General features: G+C 38.4%; 1 protein-coding gene across 7 annotated transcripts in view; it reads right to left on the minus strand.

Moving 5' to 3' along the window:
- The window catches only part of Dnm3 (dynamin 3), a 485,204-nt gene that overhangs the window by 418,090 nt on the left and 40,250 nt on the right, over nucleotides 1-26,864 (minus strand). The window lies entirely within an intron of this gene.

The following is a 26,864-nucleotide window of genomic DNA, read 5'->3' on the forward strand; positions in this document are numbered from 1 at the left end:
TTCAATTACCTTCCATTGTCTTCATTGTAAAATCTAAGTACTAGCATTACATTAAAACATCTTTTATTTTTCAATAATCTCACAGAGAACCCAGCATCAGAGGCATAAAACTCCTGACACTTCATTTAGTCATCTTTTTCAATAAATACATTTACATACCTACTACATATTAAAAGTAATTTGGGGTATTGAAGCAACAATGTATAGTAAAATAATTCCTACCTTCCACCTACACTTTCAGCATAGGTGCCTTGGCAAATCCACATTGCCTTCTTTGAATTTCCTCTCTCCTCTCATCTCCTTTTAGTGGCCCCAGGCCACGTTTTTTGAGACTCATCAGATCCTCTTAACATGACTGTCTAAGCTTTCGAAATATATCTATTATTCTGGTCTATTCACAGATTGGTTCTGTTACCTCCATTGGCCTCTTTCCTTGACACAGCATTAAATATGTTTAACCTTTTTTTTTACCTATTTCAAGAAGATTGCACATTACTCATATACCTTGAACAGAGGGGAGAAACTTTCCTATATATAATTCTCTGACTGGAAAACAGCTAAGTGGAATTATTCAACAAAAGAATAAGCAATATGATCTACACTTTGCCAAAAATTTACTGTGGTTATTTAAATATTCTATTATGAACATGTAAGTAACAATATGCATTATGCAGGTCAATATTCCTGCCTTTCTAAATGCATGGAATGGAATATGAAGGAAATAAAAAAATTAATCTAAGAAATATTATGCTTTTGAAAATCCTTCAATATAGAAAAACTTCTGTTTAAAATTAATCTTTCAAGTATAATTTTCTGTGTTCCAAAACAATGCCTATGTGATTACTATCTCAAAGTACTTCAAAATGATAATAGAGTAGAGAGGGGAAAATGAAGAAAAGAGAATGAAACATGGAAAGAAAGAAGACGGAGAGGCAGAGAAACAATGGCAAATCACTACCCAATACTTCCCACCCCTGCCCAAGAAGCACTGAGGTCATAGATTTGATTCTAGTCCCTGAACACAATAGTGACATTAAAGTGACTCTACTTGCATGCCCAGAGACTTGTCAACCATTACAATGCCACTTTACTTGCTAAGGGAAGTAATTATGTCAAAATCCACAGATTCAATTGGAAATTTTCCACTGCAGTTTTTTTTTCTAAATTGTTGGCACATTATAAGACTATTAGCACTTCCAGGTTTGTAAGAACACACACACACACATACACATACACACACACACACATATTTACCAGTTACTGTGAAATTTATGATATTCAAGATTAACATCATTTTGTTAAAAAAACAGTTACAAATCTATTCGCAAGAAACACAGTGATGTTTTTCTTTAATTAACATTTAACAAATGTTAATATTTATCCACAAAACTCTAAATTTCTAAGCAATAAAATTTCATTAAATATAATTACTCAGTAACTGGTGGTTCCCACAGCAACCTTTAAAATAGAAAGTTTCTGGATCAATAATCCAGAAACTGAAGAAACATACTCTCAGTTTACAAACCCCAGGCTCTCTCCCCAGCACTTTACTGACAAAACACCGTGCTCCTTGGGCTGAGAGTTTGGCCTAGTGGTAGAGTGCTTGCCTAGCATGCATGAAGACCAGGGTTCGATTCCTCAGTACCCCACATACATAGCAAAAAGCCAGAAGTGGTGCTGAGGCTCAAGTGGTAGAGTGCTAGCCTTGAGAAAGTCCAAGGACAGTGCTCAAGCCCTGAGCTCAAGCCCAGGACTGGAGAAAAAAAAACACTGTGCTCCAGAATTTAGAGCACCAGATTAACAAGTCCTGATACAAGCTGGTTAGTGTTTACCAGATTCCAAATCACAAACTCTACCTGACCTGGGTAGCTACCGTGAAGACAACTGACAAGAAAGATAACTTAAAAGACTGCTGGTGGCTTATGCAGTTTCCAGGTTTCCTTTCTTATTAACAGACTTCCATTTCACTGGGAATATTGCTGCACCCAACTTTACTAGATAGGTAGATCAGCCTGCATTTCCCAGTCTCCCTGGTGGAAGTGAGGTCCATGTTGCTTTGTTCTAGGCAAGAAGGTTCCATCAGAGGTTATTGAGGGAAGTTGAGATCGTTCCTTTAAAGTCATCTCATCTCACTGATGTGTACCTTTGGCCCTTCCCTTTTTCTCCCTGTCAGTCACACATGACAGGAGAATTGAAGCAACCATCTTAACACCACAAGGCAATTTTACAGATTGAAGCTATGTGCCGAAAATAACATGGTTAAAAAATAAACAAAAACCCCTTACAATTCACCTAGGATAAAGTAATGGCATCATAAGACACTAAAACTAAGCAAAAAGAGGGAAAAACAGTATGCCTTGGGCTCATGTTTTCCAACCATCTTTTCATTACTGTCCCCTAAAAAACCTTTATGTCATCACCCCATTAAACGAAATAACACACCCAGGGGTTCCTGACTCCTGACTATAATCGTAGGTACTCAGGACTCTGAAATCTAAAAGTTACAGTTTGAAGCCAAACCAGGAAGACAAATCCAAAGAGATTCATATTTCCAATTAACAAGCAAAAAGTCAGAAGTTGAAGTGTGACTTAAGTGGTAGAGTAACAAACATTAAGTGAAAAAGCCAGGAGTTAAAATCCCCAGCCCACCATCCTGGCACTGAAAAAAATGAATTAATATCAGAGATAAATAATTATATCAGGATATGCATATTTATACTTTAGTAATAAAGTTCTAAGAACTAATTTTTTGCCTCTTTGGAAGCAAAACCACTTGAGAATTGTTATAGATCAATGAAGAGTAAGAAAACTCAGAACATTCCATCCTATGTGCCATGCCTTCCTCCAGTTTCCAGAAGAGAGGACACAAGAAGAACAGAGTCAGCTAGCTTTTGCTCAGAACCCAATGACTTCCCTTTCCAAATCTGGAAACATGGATAGGATAAAAAGGAAGCCTCATTTGGCTTAAGAAAGAGGAAGACCTATTATTGAAGAGGCAGAAATACCTTCTCTAACCCTTTTCTGTGAACATGACAGGGCCACTGAACTTTGTCACTGATATAATTAGAAGAAGCCACCTGGAGAAGCTCACACCAGCCAGTGGCAAGAAGTAAAGGCAAAAGGCAAGCAAGCCCCAGTGAGTAAGGCAGGATCAGGCCAGTCAGCATAATTCAACCCTTCTCCTACATCAAGGATTCCAATGCAAAAATAATGTCTCATTACTATCCATGGTCCTGAATGTCTACTAACAGGAAGAGTTTAAAAAATGATCATCTCTAGCCAATACTGTGTTTTTTGGGTTTTGCCAAAAACACAAGTACAAGTAGTTTCTCCACAACAAATAAACAGAGCATGCCCTGTTTATTTAAAGAGAATGAAAATATGATCTTGGGATTTAACTGGACGGATATAAATGGATCCTTAGATTCAGCTCCTTCCTAACTCTCTACTAGATTTATCTGTAATTCTCCCATGTAAATATTTTAGTACTGTAACATCTGGTTTCCAAGCCATTTCACATTCAGGCCATGCCTTCATTTGATGTCTGCTATGGAAGCCCTCAGCCAATGCCATAGATGTGAGGTAAATAGAACTTCATGGTAAAGAGGGTGTGAGGGGCATACCTGCTCCTCTCATGGAAGGCAGGATTCCGAAGCGAATATGGAGGCTTTCCTCTTCATTTCCTCTCTTCGATCTGACCACATTCAGGCATGGTTTTGCCCACACCATGAGGTATGCTTTACTAATTTCCTAGGCATTTCTCAGTCCAATTAAGTTGACGGCCAAAATTAACTATTTTAAGCCAGGTATGGTGGCTCACGCCTATAATCCTAGCTTACTCAGGAGCCTGAGATCTGAGGATCAAGGTTCAAAGTCAGCCTGGGCACAAAAGGACCTGAGACTTTTTGCGGAGGGGGGGGGGAGTTGAACTCAGACTGGACACTCTCTCTGAGCTCTTCAACTCAAGGCTACAACCTTACCCTTGAGCCAAGCCCTACTTCCCATTTTCTAAGGGTTAATTAGAAAAGGTAAGAGTCTCACATTCTTGTTCTTTTGTGCCCAGGCTGGCTTTGAACCTTGATCCTCAGATCTCAGGCTCCTGAGTAGCTAGGATTACAGGCGTGAGCCACTCACCCGGCCAGACACCTGAGACTCTTATCTCCAATTAACCTCTAGAAAACAGGAAGTGAGGCTTGGCTTAAGGGTAGGTGGGTAACCTTAAGCTGAAGAGCTCAGGGACAACACCCAGGCGAAGTTCAAGCCTTATGACCCACAAAAATTTTAAAAAATAACTATTATAGATAGAGATAGATTTATATATGTGACCTATTATGCTTTGTTACCTAAAAAAAAAATATTTTCCTTGGGGCTGGGAATGTGGCTTCATGGTAGAATGCTTGCCTAGCACGCATGAAGCCCTGGGTTCAAATCCTCAGTGCCACACACACAGAAAAGGCCTGAAGTGGTGCTGTGGCTCAAGTGGTAGAGTGCCAGCCTTGAGCATAAGAAGCTCAGAGACAGTGCCCAGGTCCTGAGTTCAAGCCCTAGGACTGACCCCCAAAAAAAAGAAAAAGAAAAAAATTATTTTCTTGCCTATCTAGTTTTTGTTCCTTTATTTCCATACCATAGGTGCTAATGTTTTAAAAATAAAGTGAGTAGGTTATATTATATACTAAGACATACAGAGAACAGATACATATATCATAAGTATTTAGCCATTTCTCATTTTAAAAGTTACTTCTAAAAAACATATTCCAAATGAAAATACTTTAATAGATCCATGTACAAGTATGTACAAATCATAGCTTATATAAGAACAATAACAGAATAACAAATTGCAATAAAATTTTCCTTATATTACCCTTCTCTGAATGTTAGATTATATAACTCATGTGAATCAAGAATGATATACAAACTAAATGTCCACTGACAATTGGTTAGTTGGTAGTGTGGGGCAATAGGAACAATTTTGCTTACTAACCAAATTTGGATGGCGCTAGCCATCCATTTAGAGCACCGTGGTCAAAGAATCCCTGGCTTCCTGTCTGTCTGCACATCTAACAGCGCACCTTAAAAATAAACACACAAACATTTGCAAGGAAGTCCAAAGGAGAGCGCACCATTTAGGTTAAGGATGGAAGACAAATGCCAGGAAGATACACGAATAAGGCCATTTGTATGTAACAGAGTGTTTGCATGAGAAATGGACAATAGAATGGTATCAATCAATGGGACCATTCCATTTACATATCTTGATTAGAATTTGATTAAATGAAGCAAGAGTGCTGATTTTTTTTTCTATGAAGTATTTTTAAACACTACCTTTTAAAGTACTAAAATGTTGTAGATGAGGATACAGATTCTAGCACTAAAATGCCTGGGGTTTTTTTGTTTGTTTGTTTATAATTCTTTCCTTCCCCACCCTCACCAACACTTGTTACTTTTTGATCATGTTTGCCATTTTTAATTTAGTGAGGTAGAATATCAGTATGATTTTGATTTTCATTTTATTTCTAGGTAACTATGCAGATTTTTATCATTTGCCATAAGTAGTTTTTCATTTGAAAAGTGTCTGATTTGTTTGTCCATTATTACTTCTATTCTTTGTTATTCTAGTATTAAATTTTTTAGTTTTATGTATCATTTTGAGGGGTGAATTTTTGCTGTAACACAGTTTAAAAGAAGATAAGGGAATGATACAATGCAAAAAGGAAATGTTTTCTTTCCTTCTCCAATCATGGAATTTTCCCTCAGCATTATTCTATTAAACCACTTAGAATTACAAGCTTCAAAAATAAATATAATAAAATAAATGTAAATATTTCTCCTGCATTTTCTATTATAAATATGTATGAAAATAGGTTGTCAGATAACTTAATACCAATGGGCAGAGAAAATTAGATCTATTTAAAGTATACTGAAGAATGAATAGTTTGTTGTTGTTAATGTTCAGGAAAGGAAAAATCAAACATAATTAATAGCATGTATAAATATGTGGAGAGAGAGGAGAGATCTAGCAATCATTTCTTACTCCTGGCTAATAATTTTCATGTATCATAACATGCCTGTTTCATTGAATTAATAGACTGAAAACTACGGCCATACCACCCTGAACGCACCCTATCTCATCTAAAATGCCTGGGTTTTAATTCAGTTATCCAAAATTTACAGCTCTATTTCCTTATCTGTCAATTGGGATAGGAGAAATACTATAATTTTTACCTGCTGGGAGCAGGTAAGATAGTCAATTCAGATTTTTTTCTGATATTAGGAAGGGGGAAAGGTACACAAAACTTACATTGCTCAACACCTCCAACACAGTCCAATGAACAATCTAGTACAAAGTGCACCAGTAATTCTACAGCAAAACGTGAATACCCACTGAAAGAGGTAACTCACCAACTATGTATAGACTCGGGTCACTGAGTTGAAGTTTGCTAGTAAATGAATTCAGACAACATAATTTTTTGCTAAATGAGTTACAAAAAACTATATTGGATTTTGCATTTTTAAATTGGAGAGGAGACTGAAGCAGGTAGTATCATCAGAGATCATTATTACTATCATCATTTTTAGAAGCAGAGGTAGTTATCTGGAAAATCATTTAGTAATTATGCACTCAAATTTGTTCTGAAACTACTAGAATTACATACCAACCAATCATGGCTATCTTTTGCTGGTCCTAGGTGTCTGGGTTCAGGTAACTACACTGGACCTAGATTTTTGGACACAGTGAAATAGATACTAAGCTAAAATGAATGCCTGTTAAGAATTTCAACTATTTCATTCTCTTCCTTCAGAGTCACTAGCTAACCAAAAGACCTCATTCCCTGGGAGCTCTCTGTATCATTACTGCCTTCCACAAGAAAAGGTTAAAGCACACCATGGAATGAACTCAAACCAACAAAAGAATCAACACACATTCCAACCACAGTATGCTCAATTCAAATACAGAATGAAATGAACCCCTTGGTATTCAGAGTATTCCACACGCGTGTGGTGAGTGTTATTTCTAGACACTTAAAAGCACAGTGAAAAGAGCTCCAATACATAGAGGAGACCTCCGTTCCCATGAGAGAGGCATTTATTAGCCCTTAATGGCCCTCTTTCATTGCCTTTCCACTGACACATCTCTGATTGTTCCAATTATAAGTTCAAGTAACAGAATCAGTAAAAGTCCATAGCTGAGTGTGTGCATGGTGAAAAGAGCTCTGTAACAGCACAGCCCTCACATGTAACTGTGTGACAATATAGGATCTGGGCAGGCAGAGTCAATAAACAGGGAGGAGGTGGGGTGGAAAAGCCCTGTCAAGATGTCAGCTCAGGGTCCAGCGGTGACCTCACCACGTCCTTTAGTACTTTGTTTTCTACTTCTCTAAAATGTGAGGACTGAAGGAGTTTTTGATTTGTGTGTGTGTGAATTCTAACACTACCGGTTTGGTTCTTTTTGGTTTTGCTGCTGTGGCTGCTGCTGTTTTTTGGTGCAGAACCATCTTCTTTATTTAATGTGGAAATAGCAATGTCTTCCAGTATCTTCCATTTCCACATATTCATTTATTTTCATATCCACTATTTTTATTGTTGGGATGATGTACAGAGGGGTTTCAGTTACCTTCATCAGGTAGTGGGTACATCAATTCTTGAACATTGTTACCCCTTCCCATGTTTTGCTCCCACTTCCCCTCTCCTCCCCCTCCCACTTATCTTGTTTTTCCCTTACCTTCCTTTTTTCAATAAACATACATACAATATACCAGGTACCACATTTAGATAGAGTAACATGAGATAAGCCATAAGGGGAAATGAGAGAGAAAAGAAACAGCTTCACAAAGTACATTGAGAACAACAATCACAAAGATAACCCTCTTGTTTCCATATCCTGGAGTTAATTTCACTTAGCCTTGTCCTATATGGCCATATGTATGTTGCTTTTGAACTTTTATGATCCTCTGTTAGGAGAACCTAAACATATACTAATTGTTATAAATGAGGGAAATCATGGAGCCTATGTTTGTTACACCACCAGTTTCTGATGGTTATTAATCAAGATACTAGAAGCATTTCTCAGCTCTGTGTGTGTGTGTGTGTGTGTGTGTGTGTGTGTGTGTGTGTGTGTGTGTGTGCCAATACAGGGACTTGAATTCAGGTCCCTAAATTAGTTTTGAATTCAAGGACTTGTCCCTCACCTTTCTCACTCAAGGCTGGTGCTCTACCATTTCAGCCATGGCTCCACTTCAAGCCTTTTGCTGGTTAATTAAAAATAAGAGTTCCACAGACTCTAAGACTTTTATTTCCAATTAACCACTAAAAGACTCACTCTGAATTGTGATCCTCAAAGTTCAGCTTCCTGAGGAGCTAGGATTACAGATTTGACCCATGGATCAAATCTCCCTCCTAGATTTCTAAGCAATCTAAAGACTTTGTTTCCACTTTTGTACCAGAAGATGTCTGTGTCCAATTTAAGCTTAAGATGGGAATGGTGTCATTTATTTTCTCCCACTACTATGCATGGCACATAGCAGATGCTCAATAATATTAAAGGCAAAACTGTTCAACAAAATGAATACCAACAAGCTAAAACATGTTCTGTACATGTGGAGAGGGTACTTGGTGTCGGGGGGTGCACAGGAATGGAGAGAAGAATTATGAGCATATATAGTCATCATCACTGTACATTATATAAAAATTGAACTACATAACTGGAGGGTTAGGGATGGGGAGAGGGGTGTGAGCACAGTGAAAGGGGCAGCACTGATCAGGCTTATATTGTCCTCATAACTTATGGAATTGAAAACACTTTGTATAACCACTCAATTTTTAAAAGATAAGGAAAATAGGTAGAGGGAAGAAAAGGAGGGGAAGAAAAGGAAAAAAGAAGGAAAGTAGGAAGAAAGAAAGCCATATAGGAAAAAATGAAGGGGGTTGGGGATACACTGAGTAATTTATTATGGCTAAAGCAGTATGTGTTAAGTGGGCAGTTGTTAAAGATGAAATTATCACATGCATTTCATAATTTTAAGAAAAATCAAAAGTAGAAAGCATTGTAGATAATAATTCACCGTTTTCTGTGCTTAGAAATTAAAATACTAAGCTGGGAGCTCGTAACTCTTATGTATAATCCTACCTACTCAGGAAGCTGAGATCTGAGGATCATAGTTCAAAGCCAGCCTAGGCACAAAACTTGTATCTCCAATTATGCATTAAGTTGACACTAAGTAAATAGTTCTGGGTACACACACACACACACACACACACACACACACACTCTAGAAGGGCTTCCATGGCACCCTTCCCTCAGATACGTAAGCTTCTTCTGCTCCATGAAATGCTGTACTCTCCTGAAATACTTTTTGACTCTTTTAATAAAGTCATTTAATTCAATCATAACCAGCCTATGGTTTAAGCAAGAGAATGATTTCTCATATTGCAAATTAGAAAGCCAGGACTATCATCTTAGGACTTTTAGGACTTTTTAGGACTATCATCTCTGTCTTTTCCAAAGAGAGATGACGGGTGATATACATTTTGAATGATAAAATGAGAAATTTCCCAGATTGTCAAATGAAGATGAGAACAATGTAGATGAGCTTGTAAAATCCATGGAGGTATGAAAGAAACACATGCATTAACATAAACATGTATATATGTACATAAAGCTATTATCTAGTCTATTTGAGATGCAAGAAATACCCTATCCCCTCATATTTTAAATTCAATTCAGTTCAGATTTCACAGGCAAGATTTCAGCTATATGAGCAAGAACTCTAGTTACAGGCACATATAAAGACTCTCTTATCCCTAGGCCTCTATCAGGCTCCACAGTGACAGAATGAAGGAAAACATAGGCAAGCCCTATGTTCATAGCCCACAGCAAATCAGCTCTCCCATTCCACACACAAGCTCATTGTCTAAACATTTGTAGGCTTTTTCTTCTTGTTGTTCCGTGTAGGCCAGTACTAGGGCTTGAACTCAACATCTCATATTTTCACTTCTTTTTCCCTAAGGATGGCACACTATCACTAGAGCCACAGCTCCACTTCCGGTTTTAACTGAAGGTTGAGAATCTCACAGATGTGCCTTCCCAGGCTGCCTTTGAATGTCACCATCCTCAGATTTTTAGCTTCCTGAGTAGCTATAGCTACAGGCATGAGCCATTGGAACCCCCTTACTGTCTAAATTCTTGAGTCTGTTCCAGCTAAGGACTTAGCTCCCTTGGTGGCACCCAATGCTTAACCTCTCTGCCTTTATGCTAAGTTAGCCCTGAAAATCTTCACATGGGTGTCAAGTCATTGTCTCAGTCCTTAGTCCTCTACAGCATCCACTTAACTATACCTACTTTCAGAACACACACACACACACACACACACACACACACACACACACACACACACTATGAACTACATTAGATGAGACCAGACACAGAAAGACAAAACTGCATGCTCTCGTTCAAGTTTATTATGTTAGTGGAGAGAATAAAACAGTAATATTGCTTTAAGCCTTAGATCAATTAGAAAGGTGCTCTCTCTTATTTTTAACAAAGATTATCATTCCTGAACATGTTTCCCCAGCATCATGAGTCCTACAAGGGAGGCATATACTGCCTCCATGTCAACACGGCTAACACAATTCAGTCAGGAGCATTTTTACTTTCATTTTACAGGTCTGATTTCCCCACGTCCTGCAGTAGTCAAAGAACAATTATAATACTCATTTTCCTGAATTGGTAAAAGAAATCTAATAAACATTTCATATTTTCATAATTTCTACAGGTTACTGATTATATGGAGAGATCTTGTGATATTAATGTATATACATAGACTGTATTTCTATCAAATTCACTCTCTATATTATTCTTTCTTAAACATATTTAAGTGAAATAGCACTCTAGAATTTTTTTTTCTTTTGTTGGTCATGGGGCTTGAACTCTGGGCCTGGGCGCTGTCCCTGTGTTCTTCACCTCAAGGCTACCATCCTACCCTTTGAGCCACAGTGCCACTTGCACATTTCCAGTGATTAATTGGAGATAAGAGTTTCACAGACTTAAGTGCCCAGACTGGCTTTGAACTGTGATCCATTCTGATCTTAGCATCCTGAGTAGCTAGGATTATAGGCCGGGGCCACCGCACCCCATGTAGAATTTTTTTTGAATATTTTCTACATCAAAGTTAGTAATATTGAATTCCCCAGGGTCAGATACATTTTTGTAAAAGTATTTTATCATTAAATCTTTATTAACCTTGTTATGATATGATGACATTAGGTAATACATACTTGATTTTTTTGGTCAGTCATGGGACTTGAACTCTGAGCCTGGGCATTGTCCCTGAACTTTTCAGCTTAAGGCTATTGCCCTATCCCTGGGCCTGGGTACTGTCCCTAAGCTCTTCAGCTCAAGGCTACAGCCCTACCCCTTGAGCCACAGTGCCACTTTCTTGAAATAATTTTTCTATCTATGGACTGGTCCTAGGGCTTGATCTCAGGGCCTGGGCACTGTCCTGAAGCTTTTTGCTGAAGACTAGTGCTCTACCACTTGAGCCACAGTTCCCCTTCTGGCTTTTTGGTATTTTTTTGAAAGCATCATGGAGTTTTCTAATGTGGCTTTGAACCACAGTCCCCAGATCTCAGCTTCCTTAGTAGCTAGGATTATTACACAGGAGCCACTGGCACCCAGCTTTTAATTAATTTTTAAGTGTGCTATGGAAATGTTAAGCTTGAATGGATACATAAAGCATCTGGCATCCTTTTCACCTGTACCTATGTTTTCTAGGTGCATTCCTTTACTCATAGCTTTATCTCTCAGCAGTTTATGAAAGAAATCTTTTTAAGCATCCTATAAACAAATGAAGTATTAGATCCTTTGAGAAAAGCCAGCACTAGCATCTTCACTGACATGATATTTAACAACAACAAAAATACAACATGTCATTGGCACTTCCTTGATGATATTCTGACAACATACATAACAATTTCATCAGTGTTTCTTAATAGAATCCTCACTTGAAATATCAATTTTCATTCCATGTCAAAACCAGTGATGCCTAACAGTGGAATTTCTGCATGCATTTTGGACATTATTATTTCCTTTGGAAGCATTTTCCACCTCCATCTCCTGCTTCACTGTCATTATTCTGAGTACCCCTTCTCCCTGGTATTGCTGTGCCTCTCTTTCATTACCCACACCACTCCTCCTCGCCCCTAGTTGGCAGCTCATCCTTGGCAATGAGAGTGGGTATCCTATGACCTAGCCTGTGAGAGTTCTGGAGCTGTGAGTGGGCTCTAGCCAGCAGTTTGAATTGTTCACCTGAGGGCTAATTAATCCACCACATTTTTGTGGCATCATGGCAGATGCTAACAACTACTTCAGACAATTGGGTGTATGTGTGTGTGACCAATATTAGTTATTCGGCAAGGAAAGGAGATAAGTATTGTGGTTGTATTCTGTGAGAAGTGGGAAAGGACAAGAAAGGATCCGAGGATTCATCCTTTGCTACAGGTCATTGTGACAGGAGTCAGGCTGCAGCTCTGATTTCCATCCTGGTAAGAAAGATATGCCTTCCAGACAAAACCCTTCCTTCCCACCTGGGGTTCCTGTTCTGGTGCTCTCTGTGGGTAGCAAACAGCATGCCATGAATAGCATGAGGAGCTACTCTGCATTGAGCTTAATCCTTTCACACCAGGCAAAAATATTAGTTTAGCTTATTATTCAGACTAGAGAGAAGAAAAAAGTTGGGTTAAAAAAAAATCAGATTGGGCCGGGAAGTTGGCCTAGTGGTAGACCGGGGTTTGAGTCCTCGGTACCACATACATAGAAATAAGAGCCGGAAGTGGGGTTGTGGCTCAAGTGGTAGAGCTCTAGCCTTGAGAAAGTCCAAGGACAGTGCTCAGTCCCTGAGCTCAAGCCCAGGACTGGCAAAAAAAAAAAATCAGATTTTGTGCTCCTATTTGGTAAACCCAAAAGGTAAGGACTAACACTGTACAGAGAGACAGAAGTAACTCTTAAAACGAAGTTCATGTAGCAATATATATGTAAGTAACATCTCTCAGAGACCAGTTATGTATCCAACCTCAGAATCCCTCATGCCTCCTCTGAAACTTTCTTCCAGTCATTTGCATCCTCTTATAGCCTCTTCTACAATTTCAACCTCTTCCCTGGAATGTTTCTTACTAAAAGATTCCAGCTTCCCAATCATAGAGAATAAAACAAGCAAACAAGTACCAGCATCTTATTTCACACACCTTCACATCCTACCCACCATGAAGTTTCTTCAAGGAAGTTTCTAAAACTCTACCTTCCCTAGCTCCTACACCACTGAATTCTGCCCAGTCCTCTATCTTACCCTTGAAGCTATCATTGCTTAGAACACTGATGACCTCATTTCTTTAAATAAAGGAAAACTACAATGGGGGTGGGCTTTAAAAAGTACCTAGAATTTTCTTCTTTAAACAGAAGTTGGCATTGTTGACTTCCTTCTCTTCCTTCTATTTATGATCCTTTTCCTTCAAGCTCATTCCTCCTCCTCTTCAGTGTCTACGCCACCTTCAGATGACTACTCCTCTTTCGGGGTGTGTAAGTGTTCTGGTCTGACTTGGCTTTGTTTGCATATTTGTGTATTCGTTTTGATTTTTGTCAGCTTCACACTATACACAGTTCCTACTCATCTACTTGCTGCTAATGATACCATTCATGAATCTGCAGCCCCAATTATTGTCATTTATGAATCTGCAACCCCAATCTCTCTTGTGTTCCAACTACTTTCTGCATGCTATACCACCAGTGTATCACAGGCATCCCTAATGGACCCTGTCTTAAACTGAACACACTACGGCTTTCTTTGAATTGGATCCTCTTTGTTTGCTCTAATGGTGAATGGTGCCACAAACCATTCAATCCAGTAAAAGACTGGGAGTCATCCATGAATATTTTTGCCAGTCCTGGGATTTTTGAACTCAGGGCCTGAGCACTGTCCCTGAGCTTTCTCAAGGCTAGCACTCTACCAATTCAGCCACATGTGTATGTATATGTGATAGTAAGGAATTGAAGCCCGGGCTTTGTGTGTGCTAGGTAAGCACTCTACCACTAGGCCACTCTCCTGGCCCCTCATCCTTGAATATTTACGCACCAGTTACTGTCCTAACTCAAGCCCTCACAAAGGACATATTGCCAGTCTCCCCTCCTGTGCACTCTCTCTGCTTTTCTGTGGTGCCCACATATGCATCTCCTTTCTTCCCTGTCTTTGCACATGAAGCTTCCTCTACTTCCAGCCCCTTGTCCTTCAGCAAACAACTCCCAACCCTCCACACCCTACCTAGGATACTCCTCTCAATTCCCAAATTATTCGCACAAACATTAAACAAGCCAAAATATATGTTTGTCTATTTCCAAACCAGACTATGAAACCCAAGATACAAGGACCACATCTAATTAATTCTGGAGTATTCAAAGCCTACCATCATTCCTGGTACACCATAAGACATCGTTTGAATTTCTTTTTAATGAATGAACAAAGAAAACTTGAGTAACATCAACTGTCCACATTTCTGCATTTCCTGCCATCAGTCACCAGGTTTATCTCATGCTATTATTCCATTGAGGAAACCTTCCTTGATTCCCAGACCATGCTGGAAGTAGCTGTTACACAAAGTAGACAAAGAAACCTGGGCGCTTGCTTTACTGTTACTTCTCTACTCTGAGGCAGTAAAGGACAGTTCTGTGCATCTTTTTGCTGTCCAAAACCAGTGTTTTGTTTACTCAAGAGTCTTTTGAGGAAGGCGCATTCACATTTGAAGGAAATCAAAAGCAACACGCTAGAAAAAATCCTCCCCTTCAACAGCAGCAGGGTCCCACACTAGAGCTTTTGGTCAAAGATCCACGTGGGCTCCTCCTGTGTACCATGGCATGGCAGCAATGGGGGGTCGGGGGAGATGCGGCAGCACTGAGTGAGACAAAGCAGAGGGGAAGCCACTGTCCCTGCTGACTCTACCAATCCCCCTGCTCTTTTGGCAGGCCTCAGTGCAACTAGGCAAGCCTCCCTACAGCAAAGGCAGGAGATGGAGAACTGGAGTTCCCAGACTGCCATCCTGCCAACTCAAGTTACCTTTAAAAGATGGCTCATCCTCCCTGTCTCCTAAAAAGGCAAAACAAATAAATAAGTAAATAAATAACACCACTTAAAAGGAGGTTATTAAAAATACTACGCACCTCCAGAGAAGACAATACCCAACAGAATGCATAAACACATGAAAAAACCCAATTATTAGTACAAATATACAAATATACAGGGTGATTGATCAATATTTCTCTCTCTGTTCTCCTTTTCTCTCTCTACATATACATGTATTTTAAATCATATAATAGATTTCTGCCAGATTCTGTTATGCTAAACCAAGATGTTAAAAAGTGGCTCATTTCTAGATGACTGGATTATAACTGAGCTATTTTCTTATAGTTTATCCATGTTTCCTAAATATTTTGTCATGGGGACAGATACTTAAACTCAGGGTCTGCACTCTACTCCTGAGTTTTTCTTTTCAAAGCTAGCATTCTACCACTTTGAGCCACAGTTTCACTTCCAGCTTTCTCTGGTGGCTAATTGTAACTAAATCCCACAGTCTTCTTCCTGGGCTGGCTACAAACCACAATCCTTAGATCTCAGCCTCCTGAGAAGGTAGGGGTATAGGCATGAGCCATCAATGCCTAAAAAATTTCCTTAACAAAAAGTAAAAAGTAGCTGGCACCAATGCACATGCCCTACACTCAAACCCCAGAACTGGCAAGCACGCCAACACGCAAACACACACACACACACACACACACACACACACACACAGCAAAAAGAGTTTAAAGGAGAAATGGCACTTTCCTAATTCTAAAAATCTCTAAATGTTCATAAGTATACTCCATTTTATACCCTAGTCCATTTAGAATAATTTTTATATCAGTGTCATTGATCCATACAGGAGTCTCCACAAGATTTTCACAATCTCTTGAACAGCAAAGTGACATCTTGGATGTTCACTGTTTTTAAAACCAGTCCCAAACTGAAAATGAGAATGAGAGTTGTACTGATTTTTAAATGTAACTCCTGGTTAAGCAAAAGTCTCAGGCTATGTCACAAAACCAAAGTTAAATGCTATCATGGGCCAAATCAGACAAAGATCACATTTTTTATTATTATTGTTATCCATGAAATATAGAAAATGCCAAACTGGGGACAGGAGTTTGGCCTAGTAGTAGAGTGCTTGCCTAGCATGGACAAAGTTCAATTCCTTAGTACCACATACCCAGAAAAGGCCAGAAGTGGTGCTGTGGCTCAAATGGTAGAGTTCTAGCCTTGAGAAAGCCCAAGGACAGTGCTCAGGCCCTGAGTTCAAGGCCCAGGACTGGCGGGGAAAAATAAGAAAAGAAAATGCCAAGCTGTTCATATTAAATGAAATTTTATTATCATATTATTATCTGATGCCATATCTCATACATATACAGAGCTCAGCAATATAACGCTTGATGGGGTGACCCCCTTGCTGCTTACATCCTGAAAGCATTATCAAGCTGCCCAATGACCTCTAAAGAAAAGGGTTCACACAAATACATGTATTAGTCCAAAGAAAATGAGCCTGAAACCAGAAAATACATTTCTTCTTTTTGACAGCATTTGTCAAACAGAAATAGTTTGGTCAAAGGTAATTTAAAAGTTGCATTATATTTTTATCGTTAGTCTTATTGTTTTGATGTACCATCACAACACACACATAACAATACTTACAAGATCCAAGATGGGTATGGATGTAAATGTATTTGTCATCCCAGCTACCTAGAAGCTGTCATAGTTTAAGATTAGTCCAATAAGAAAGTATGCAATGCCCCATCTCAACCAATCAAAAGCTAGATGTAAAGGCTCACAACCTAGCTCCCCATCTGTGACTGGTAACTTAAGTAAGTTTGTGGACATAGTTCAAAAACAGCAAATAAAATTGGGTGATGAGTTAAGCAGTAGAATGTCTGCCTAAGCAAGCATGAAGCCCCAAATTCAAATTCTGCTACCACCAAAATTAAAGATAAATTCTAGACATAAAAGTGATTCAAGGAGAAAAAAGGGCCGAAGGGTATGAGGAATTCACAGAATCATTTCAGAAAATTCAATGTTATTGACATCTGTATCTTCACACTAATGAATTAGAACAATCTACGATGCATTTTAAAATTTATTTAGCAAGCATTCATTCATTCACTGTGACATAGCATGCATCCTAGGTTTTCAGCCATAGACACAATTTCCCAGGGTATTTTCCTCATTTAAAATAAAAAGACCGACAAGAGATAAGACATCAGTATTCTTTACTGTCATATCCCGATATCTGTTCTACTCTACTTGACATTTAGGGAGTAGGATAATAGTTAAAGAAAAATAATTGCAAACAGATTCAGAAAAATATGTGTCAAGTATTCTAATTAGAGAAAAGCACAAAGTCCAAATTTTAAATTATATATTTGGAAGGGACAAAAAAAATCCTAGCTGATGTATATTTTGGTTAGTTGTCCTTATTTAATGTCCCAGACATGGCATAATAAAAGGAACCAACTCCACATCCATTACCATTACCTTTAAACAAAAACAAATTCAGCAATCTAGGAACACCTCTCCAAGAGCATTTTGTCCATCCAAAGAGTGGCTGATCTTCGCTTCCAGGTAGAGCTCATTTTTTTCCAAGATAAAATTTTGCCACATCATACATACATACCCAAGATGCTCAATAGATATCTTTTGGTGAAGAAATAAAAATTATTTCATAAAGAGGGGGGTGGGACTGATTGGATGCTCACTTTAACATAGTCCAAGAAAACTAAGGCAGGTTTGAAAAATAAAATAAGAAAAAAGATTACGGTCTACTTAAGGAGGTTTTCCCTAGAAAGCAAAATTGTATTACACTGCCTACATTTTTTTTGTTAGTCCTGGGGCTTGAAACTCTGGGCCTGGGCCCTGTTCCCAAGCTCTTCAGCTTATGGCTAATGCTCTACTACTTAGAGCCACTGCACCACTTCTGGTTTTCTGGTAGTTAATTGGATAAGAGTCTCACTGACTTTTATACCTGGGCTGGATTTGAACCGCAATTATCAGATCTCATCCTCATGAGTAGCTAGGATTACAGGCATGAACTACTGGCACCCAGCTTGCCTACTTCTTTTTGTCAGCCCTAGGTCTTGAACTCAGGGCCTGAGCACTGTCCTTGGGCTTTCTCAAGGCTAGAGCTCTACCACTTGAGCCACAGCACCATTTCTGACTTTTTCTGTGTATGCGGTACCGAGGAATCGAACCCAGGTCTTCGTGCATGCTAGGTAAGCACTCTACCACTAGGCCAAACTCCCGGTCCCCATATTTTTAATTCTCTTAACACTGCCTAAAACTCCAGAACTTGATAGTATATATTTGAGTTCATCTGCAGTATTATTTTTAAATAATTTAAAGATGATTGAAGAATGTGACCATTTGACCTGTTTTAACAGAAAAATAAAAGAATTTTTTTCATTGAGTTTACTAAGCACATATAATACAAACATGTAACTAAGATAATAAGATACCTGTGTGATAACTTAAAAACTCAGATATACCTCAAGTATACTCAAGTTATTTTAGATAAAAAAAAATCACCCAACATTACTAGATTTTTTTAATCAAAAATAATTTGGGCCATGTGGTTTTTTTTTTTGTAATAGTAAATCTCTGACAAGATCCATTATCCAAATCCATCAATCTTCATAGTACAGAGAATGAAACAATGTATACAATAAAGAAAATCCTTAGGAAGGTCCAAGGACTTCAGAATAGAACATAGAATATAAAAAATAAAGCAAAGCCTCAGTGCCATGAAAAGCAGTCTAATTACATTACAAATGAAACAATCTCATTGGTGTTGGGTTGGAAGAGAGCCAATTTAGGTAACTTCAGACTTCAGTCTGAAAGAATCAAGGCAAAATCAACTACACATAACCATGTATTCTCCATGATACCGCTATTGCCCCTGGAGTTACCGTTCTGATGCTGTTATACATGGGATTAAATGGAGCTGTGGTTCAAGTGATAGAGCACTGGCCTTGAGAAAAAGCAGCTCAGGGACAGCACCCACATCCTCAATTCTAAACCCAGGACCCCCTGCAAAAATAAATAAATAAATAAAATTAAACTTACAAAAGGCCTTCCAAAGCAAAGAAAGTTTAAGAAAATTCATATCAAACAGCCTACAAAGGTGTACTGGGCTATACTGCGATATCCTAGATACAATCCTGGAATAGAAAACAACCGGATGGCTAAAAATTAAGAACATCTGGATCCAATTGGTGCCTTACTTAGTGAAAAATGGATCACAATGAATGAATCACTATTGAGACATTTGCCCTAAAGATATGTATAATGGTTGAAACCAGGTGTGAGATAGCATGGGAACTTTCTGTACTATCTTTGCAGTTTTTCTCTAAGTCTGAACCTATTGTAAGAGAAAATGTTTTATCAGGAAAAGGCCAAGTGTTTACCACAAGTGAAGGCTGCCACACTTTGATCTTCAACCCCCTCCCTAAGGCCATCTTTGACATCAACCACTTCCTCCAGCTTCCTCACATGGGACTCACGGATCTGGGAGGAGGGGGCATTGTGTATCACTTTGATGTTTTTCCCCTCCTGGGTACACTGCAGCCCCTTCCAGAACAGCTTGGCTGCAAAATCACAAAAGGCGATTATAGCCAGGCATGCTAGCACACACTCAGATTCCCAACACTTGGGAAGGCTGAGACAGTGGGATCATTAAGTTCAAGGTCAGCATTGGGCTACAGAGTGAGACCGCTTCTCAAAAAGAAAATGAGGCAAATATACTGAAAGACTTTCAGGAACCCTATTTTTTAAGACCAGACATTCCAATAAGCATGTGAAGTGATGCTTAGAAACTATGTCCAATACACCTTCAGTTCAGGATGTGTGAATATCTTGTTGATCTTTTAATAATCAAGAACTGAAAGACATTTTTCTAGAAAACATTCTCCTAAACCACTCTCCCACACACATGTGCAAATGTACTAAAATGGACTTACTAAAATGAAAACTTGTACTAAAATGAATAGTGTACTAAAATCAACTATGTCATCTTATTCGTATGTGCAGGAGCAGAACCAAAAAGACAAAACTAATGATATTTTCTACCAAAAGAAGTTGCTTATAAATTCTAATTGTTCGAATTAAATGAATTCAAATAACTGGATGATAAAATGTTTTTCATTCAGAGAGTCAGGGTAGTAGCTATAACTTTAAACTATCTTCTATTGAATTCATAACTTAAAGTCAACTTTACACAGGTAATTCACTGACTCAATTTTATATAGATTTAATTATGTTTTATCTCTAGGAAAGCATCTGGTAGTTTTCTAAGAAAATGAACCAATTAGTCATTTTTTTCTTACTTAGCCAGAAATACTATCATTTCCATAAGAAGATGGGGAAAAAAAGCTTTAAAAATCCAAATCTTCAAATAAAACCAGAAAAGAGATTCATCATGGGTTTTATTCTTAGTTCACTTCTAATAGGAAAATTAACAAGCCAAAGTTAAACTATGTTACCTTAATTCTCTTTTGCAGAGCACAATCCAAAACAAATAAAGTCCAACTTAATATATTACCTTTGCTTTTCCCAATGAAGGTTGCAATTTAAATATAACTTCACAACAGGAGTTGCTGTCTAGGCCTAACTATTTTTATGTGAATTATAAAAAATCTGGACCTAACATGTAAATGAAAATATGCACTCAAATACCCTGCTCATTTTAAGGTGTCCTATTATCAGCTTGGAAAGGGATATCTGGTGATTGGCTATAGGCCAGCTCTGAAGTACCTTCAGTGTTCTACCTGGACTGCACAGGTTGAGGAAGTTCTGTTCAAGAATCTCATGAAGACCACTGATAATACCACAATCTTCCAGAGAAGCAATGACCAGACCTGTCTTGAAAGTTCTTTGTGTTTTGTGCAAATGAAAATGACTTCTAAAATATAAGCTGCTAAAATCATAGTGAGAGTAAATTTGCTACATTTTAAGACAAAAAATGAATTTGGTACCATTTTTGTTTTAAGAGATTTTTTCTCTCTCAACTACTTTAGTTTTGTTTAGGTGACACCAAGGAATTGAACCCAGGGCCTCGTGCCTACTTGGCAAGTACTCTACCACTAAACCACATTCCCAGCTCTTGGTACCATTTTTTTTTTGTGAGATTACAAACTGAATTCTTGGTCTTCAATATAATTTATCTCTTAAGAAACTTATCAGGTGATTGAGTTTTCTGTAAATAGTAGTATTGAGTTATGGTATTAGTGACTCATCTGTAGATGGTCATAGTAAATCCAGTCAGTATCAATTAATGTGACTGTACTGGTCTATAGATTCGATAGCAATTTATATTTTACATTGCATGCTAAGTTAATAGTAATGTGTTTGATCTATTCTAAGAGTCAGGGAACTATCAAGTACAAAACCCCAAATTCAAATCTCAGCACCAGAAGAAAGGGAGATAGAAGAAGGGAGGGAAGGAAGGAAGGAGGAAAGGAGGGAAGAAGAGAGGGAAAAGGGAAAGAAAAGGGAAGAGTGGGGAAGAGAAGGGGAGGGAGGGAAAATGGTGTTCTTATGGCCAAAACATATTTTGATGATATGTTTGTTGTCTCTTCACACTTTTTAGTGAAGCACTGCTGATAAGTTATTTTGCCTTTATTCATGCCTTTAGCCATTTGGAGGTGGGGGAGGTCGGTCATGGGGCTTTAACTTTGGGCTGAGGGGCTGTCTCTGAGCTCTTCAGCTCAAGGCTAGTGCTCTACCACTTGGAGCCACAGGGCCACTTCCAGTTTTCTGGCAGTTAATTGGAAATAATCTCACAAACTTTTGTGCCTAGACTCTCCTTGAACCACAATCCTCAGATCTCAGCCTCTTGAGCAGCTAGGATTACAGGTATGAGCTACCAGTGCCTGGCTCTGTATAAAATATTTAAAGATGGGTATCAATGGGTATTGAGAATGGGTATCAATGTTCAAGAAGTAATAATGTACCCACTACCTGACAAATTTAACTGTATCCCCTCTGTATGTTACCCCAACAATCAAATACAATTTAAAATATTTAGAAATATTTCCATAGCATTCATTGATCCATAAACTATGAGGCCAAGTCTTGACCTGTTTTCAGGTTGTTTTGCCATTGTTATGACCAAAGTATCTCAGAGCAACAAAATAATCCTACTCCTAACATCTTTGATAATTCATAGTAGAAGAATAAAAATCTGTAAACGTACTTGTGAATGATGTAAATAGAAGAGAAAGCTATACGAGAAAGGTAGTCTTAAAAAAAACAATTTATTCATTTAAACAATCCTTGGAGAACAAAGTGTATGGAAAATGCACAAAATAACTAGGAAGGGTTAGGTAAGAAAACTGCTAGAAGAGCATGTACTTAAACAGAATTGATAACTTTCTTGTACAAGAATTAGCTTTAATGGCTGCATTTACGAGACTACATTCAAAATTAGAACAGGCACTAGCAGCTGAATGCTCTTTCCCTATTTGTTCACAGAATACAACCCAGCTATGGACATTAGGGGCATCACCTAAAAGAAAAATGAAGAAGGTACATCATTAAAGCATGGCTTTTGCCTATGAGATCTTTTCTTGAAAAGGTTATCTAGAAGCCCAAATGCTGAATTTTGGGGGTGGGGGGAGGGCAGTATACTAGGAGTTAAACTCAGAGCCTTGGGCTGAGCATTTGGCCTAGAGGTAGAGTGCTTGCCTAGCACATATGAAGACCTGGGTTCAATTCCTCGGTACATATATAGAAAAATAGCCAGAAGTAGTGCTGAGGCTCAAGTGGTAGAGCTCTAGCTTGAGAAAGTCCAAGGACAGTGCTCAGGCCCTGAGCTCAAGCCCAGAACTGGGGGGAAAAAAAAAACCACCCTCAGAGCCTTACATTTACTAGATAGGTACTCTACCACTTGAGCCACACTGTCAGTCCCTTCAGGATAGGGTCTTGTACTGTATCCACCCACTGTGCTTTCTCCATAGCTTTGGGTGCCAAATGCACACCAGGGTGCTTATCCACTGATTGGATGGAATCTTGAAAACTCTCATTGTGCCTTAGAGATTAATTTGGTGAGATGCTAAAGCAATCAGGTTATTTTATATATCCAGTCAAAACTCCTAAACATCTTACCTGTAAGGAAACTCCATGAGAGGAGCTAGGAGGTAAGATGCAATGCTGACATCCATTTACATGCCGTGTTCACATAGCCTATATCCACATCCCTTGTTAGTTTTCTTCCACTGTAGTTTGGATGTATAATTTGCTCCACATAACTGGATGTACAAGAATCAGAAACTTTGAAAGTTCTTACAGATTACAGGATTTTTTTCCCCCTTGATGTTTTGGGAACTGTTAACAACACATGGTCAAGTCTAAGCCAGACTGTTGAAGGCTTGAGAGGACTATGGAAGAGTAACTGAGGTGCCATAGTCACCAAGCAGACACTGGTAGCTGAGCTAGCAGACATCCATGTGAGTAAGTCCCAGTAGAAATCAGCTGAGCCCTGCTGAGCCCAAAACAAACTGCTGATTCCACAGAGATATGAGCCAAGTTAATAGCTATTGTTCTAAGCCAGTAAGTTTCAAAGTTGTTTGTTGCAAGGCACCATTCTAACAAATACAATACTCAAAGCTTTAGAAAGAAGCAGATATTGGCCCAGAATTATTTAGATGCCATTCATATGGGCCAAAAATACGTGGAGGTATGAACAGAAGGAAAACATCCCAGAATAGGTAATATCTATTCTTCACTGGGGGACAAAGAACCACTTAGAAACAGAGTTAGCCAGATCTCTCCTGCTTCAATCATTGCTGCGAACCTCCAAAGAGATGAGCAGAACTCAATCAGAACCCATAGCAATGCTGAACTCCCTTATGTGAGAAATTCCTTCAACTGGAAATCTTTGTCTTCCAGAGACCAGGAAGTCTCCCTAGCACTGGACCACAAACTTGTACAGCCACATTGCATATCTGCTTAAATCTACTACATTATTCAGCTCCCTGTGATCACCCAACAGTCAGGGTGAGGAAATGGCCATACAGTCACTGTAGATGGTGTGACAAGTGCACTGTATAGACAGAGTCACCATGAGGAAGCAAATCCTTATCTGGAGAAAGTCTCTGAAAGTCAAACTGGAAAATGTCCTTCACATCTGCCAATTTACTACTTGAAAGGAAAATCTAAGGTTTGGCTTCCAAAAATGTTATGCAACATTTTCCTGTCAATTAGCAAAACCTTCCTGAGGAAACAGGTAAGGGAGGGCAGAACCCATCAGAAATCCTGTTCCTCTACTCAAAGATATCTTGGCTGGCTGAAATCTTTCCTACTCAGTATTCAGTGGAGCCCAACGGCCCTTGAAACACACAGAAGCCTGGCCCTCTGGGTGCTGGCATTCACATTTCTACCCTGAATGGAGGTGTTGACCATTTTAGCACACAAGTTTATTTTACCTATGACTTTTAAGCAGACTCACCCACAGTCTGGCCCTGGCTCTGTGGTGCTACATGGAGCTGGGCCTAGCCCTCTCCCTAAGATCTTTTATCATCTCCACTAAGAACTACCCATTACCTAATATATGAATTTTCCCTATATCCCTATAGTCTTTTCTGTAGCTTTTCCAGGAAAGAAAAAACTGGATAGAGTAGCATGACATACTACCCATTTCCTTAAGGAAAAGAGGAAATACACCAAATATATTCCCCATTGTTCAAAAAGATGATCACATTAGCTAAATCCTCAAAAAGTTGCATCATTAAAAATTATTTCTATCAACATAAGCCATATAATGAATGACTGTTTTTCTTAAGGTACTATGTTATCTCTCATCTCTTTTGCTGTCCCTTGGTTATCTCATATTGTTGCAGTATCTCACTTTGTTACCTGATATATCGGATATATTTGTATTTGCTTATTTGAAATTGGATAGGGAAGGGGGGGTAAACAAGATGAGGGGTGGCGGTGGGGGGGAGGGAAATGGGGACCAAGACATATGAAAGGGTATCAATGTATGGGAATTAATGCACCATCTATCTGGCAAATATCATGTAACCTTTCTATTAATTACAATAAAAAATATATGAAAAAAAATTATTTCTATCTACAAATGATTGGCTATTGTGGTTAATTTGGTAATAAATGGACCTACAATTGTTTCACATAGACTTATTTGAAAAGGTAAATAAATCAACATAGCATGAATACAACTTTGTTACAAAATTAGAAGTCTCGAGACTTTATAAATATTATCTAAAATAATTATTCTTAATGACCTGTTGGGTAAGTACCAATGATTCAAATTTGACAAGAATACTTTTCAAGGGGGAAAACAAGATGAGAGGTGGGGGGGGAGAGGGAAATGGGGACCAAGACATGAGAAAGGGTATCAATGTATGTGAAGTAATGCACCTTCTATCTGGCGAATATCATGTAACCCTTCTATTAATTACAATAAAAAATATATGGAAAAAAAGAATACTTTTCAATTGGCCAGAAGTTTAGCCTAATGGTAGAGTGCTTGATTAGTGTGCACGAAGACCTGTGTTTGATTCCTCGGTACCACATACATAGAAAAAAGCTGAAAATGGTGCTGTGGCTCAAGTGGTAAGCTCTAGCCTTGAGAAAAGCCAGGGACAGTGCTCAGGTCCTAAGCTCAAACCCCAGGATTGGAAAAAAAACTTTTCAATAAATTATGCACAAAACAGTGCAAGTTTATCACATTCCCTACTCAGTCAGCAGAGAAATAAAAAGCATATGCATAGATACATACATTTTACTATTTATTCTGCTATATATTTCAAGTAGATCTCCTGATAAAACTTAAATGATACTTTGTATAAAAAGTTTAGGCTCATTTAATTTCAAATTTAAATATAATAAATGAAAAGTCAACCATCAATAATTAGATCGTTTCAGGCAATTTTTTTTTGGTGGGGGAGAAGTAGTACTACTGCTCATATTATTCCTAACCTTAGTGTTATTTTTCCCAGATAAGCTTGGAGATCCAGATAACTATATACCTGCCAACCCACTTAACACCCCACCACATATTAAGCCAGAATGATACTTCCTAGTGTTCTGACACTAGACAGGGCAAATTAGTCTCAGCTTTCTCAGTCATAGCTGGTACTCTATTACTTCTAACCTTTTGCTACTAAATTGGAGGTAAGAGTCTCCTGCATTTATCTGCCTGGGCAGTCTTCAAATCTTACAGTCCTCCAGATCTCAGCCTCCTGAGTAGCTAAAATATAGACAGCTCCTGTCACCCAAACTTTCTAAATGTTTTTACAGTTTTCACAAAAATATTGACACAGGCTGCTTATTATTTTGAAACTTGCTTTGTTCTCTCAGTAGAATGTTGTTCCTTGGATGATAAATACACCTCCTCACCATCAGCTTTACAGGCTGTAGTCTATTTTGAAATGTACCAAATGTCTGGCATTTCACTTGTTTCCATCTTCTTCTAACATACACAACTCTATTAATAAATCAGCATCTTAATATCACTGAGTTTTTTCAAAACCAAGCCTTCTAAGGAAGGAGGATCGTTGGTTGTAGGTTCACCAATGGCTTCTCTGTATCATCATATAACAACCTTCAGTCAAGCATGCTGTGGGGGGAGACCATAAATGATGAGGACCATTTATTCAGAATAAAAACCAAGCACATGGCCTAGAAAAATATATATATATATATCTTAATGTATAAGAAATCTGGAAGTATGAGATGAGCTCACATTTTTATCTACGTAGTAAATTGTTTTTAAAGGAAATGTCTCAT

The sequence above is a fragment of the Megascapheus bottae genome, chromosome 10, assembly GCF_031878675.1.
Source record: "Megascapheus bottae isolate mThoBot1 chromosome 10, mThoBot2.hap1, whole genome shotgun sequence".
Lineage (NCBI taxonomy): Eukaryota > Metazoa > Chordata > Mammalia > Rodentia > Geomyidae > Megascapheus > Megascapheus bottae.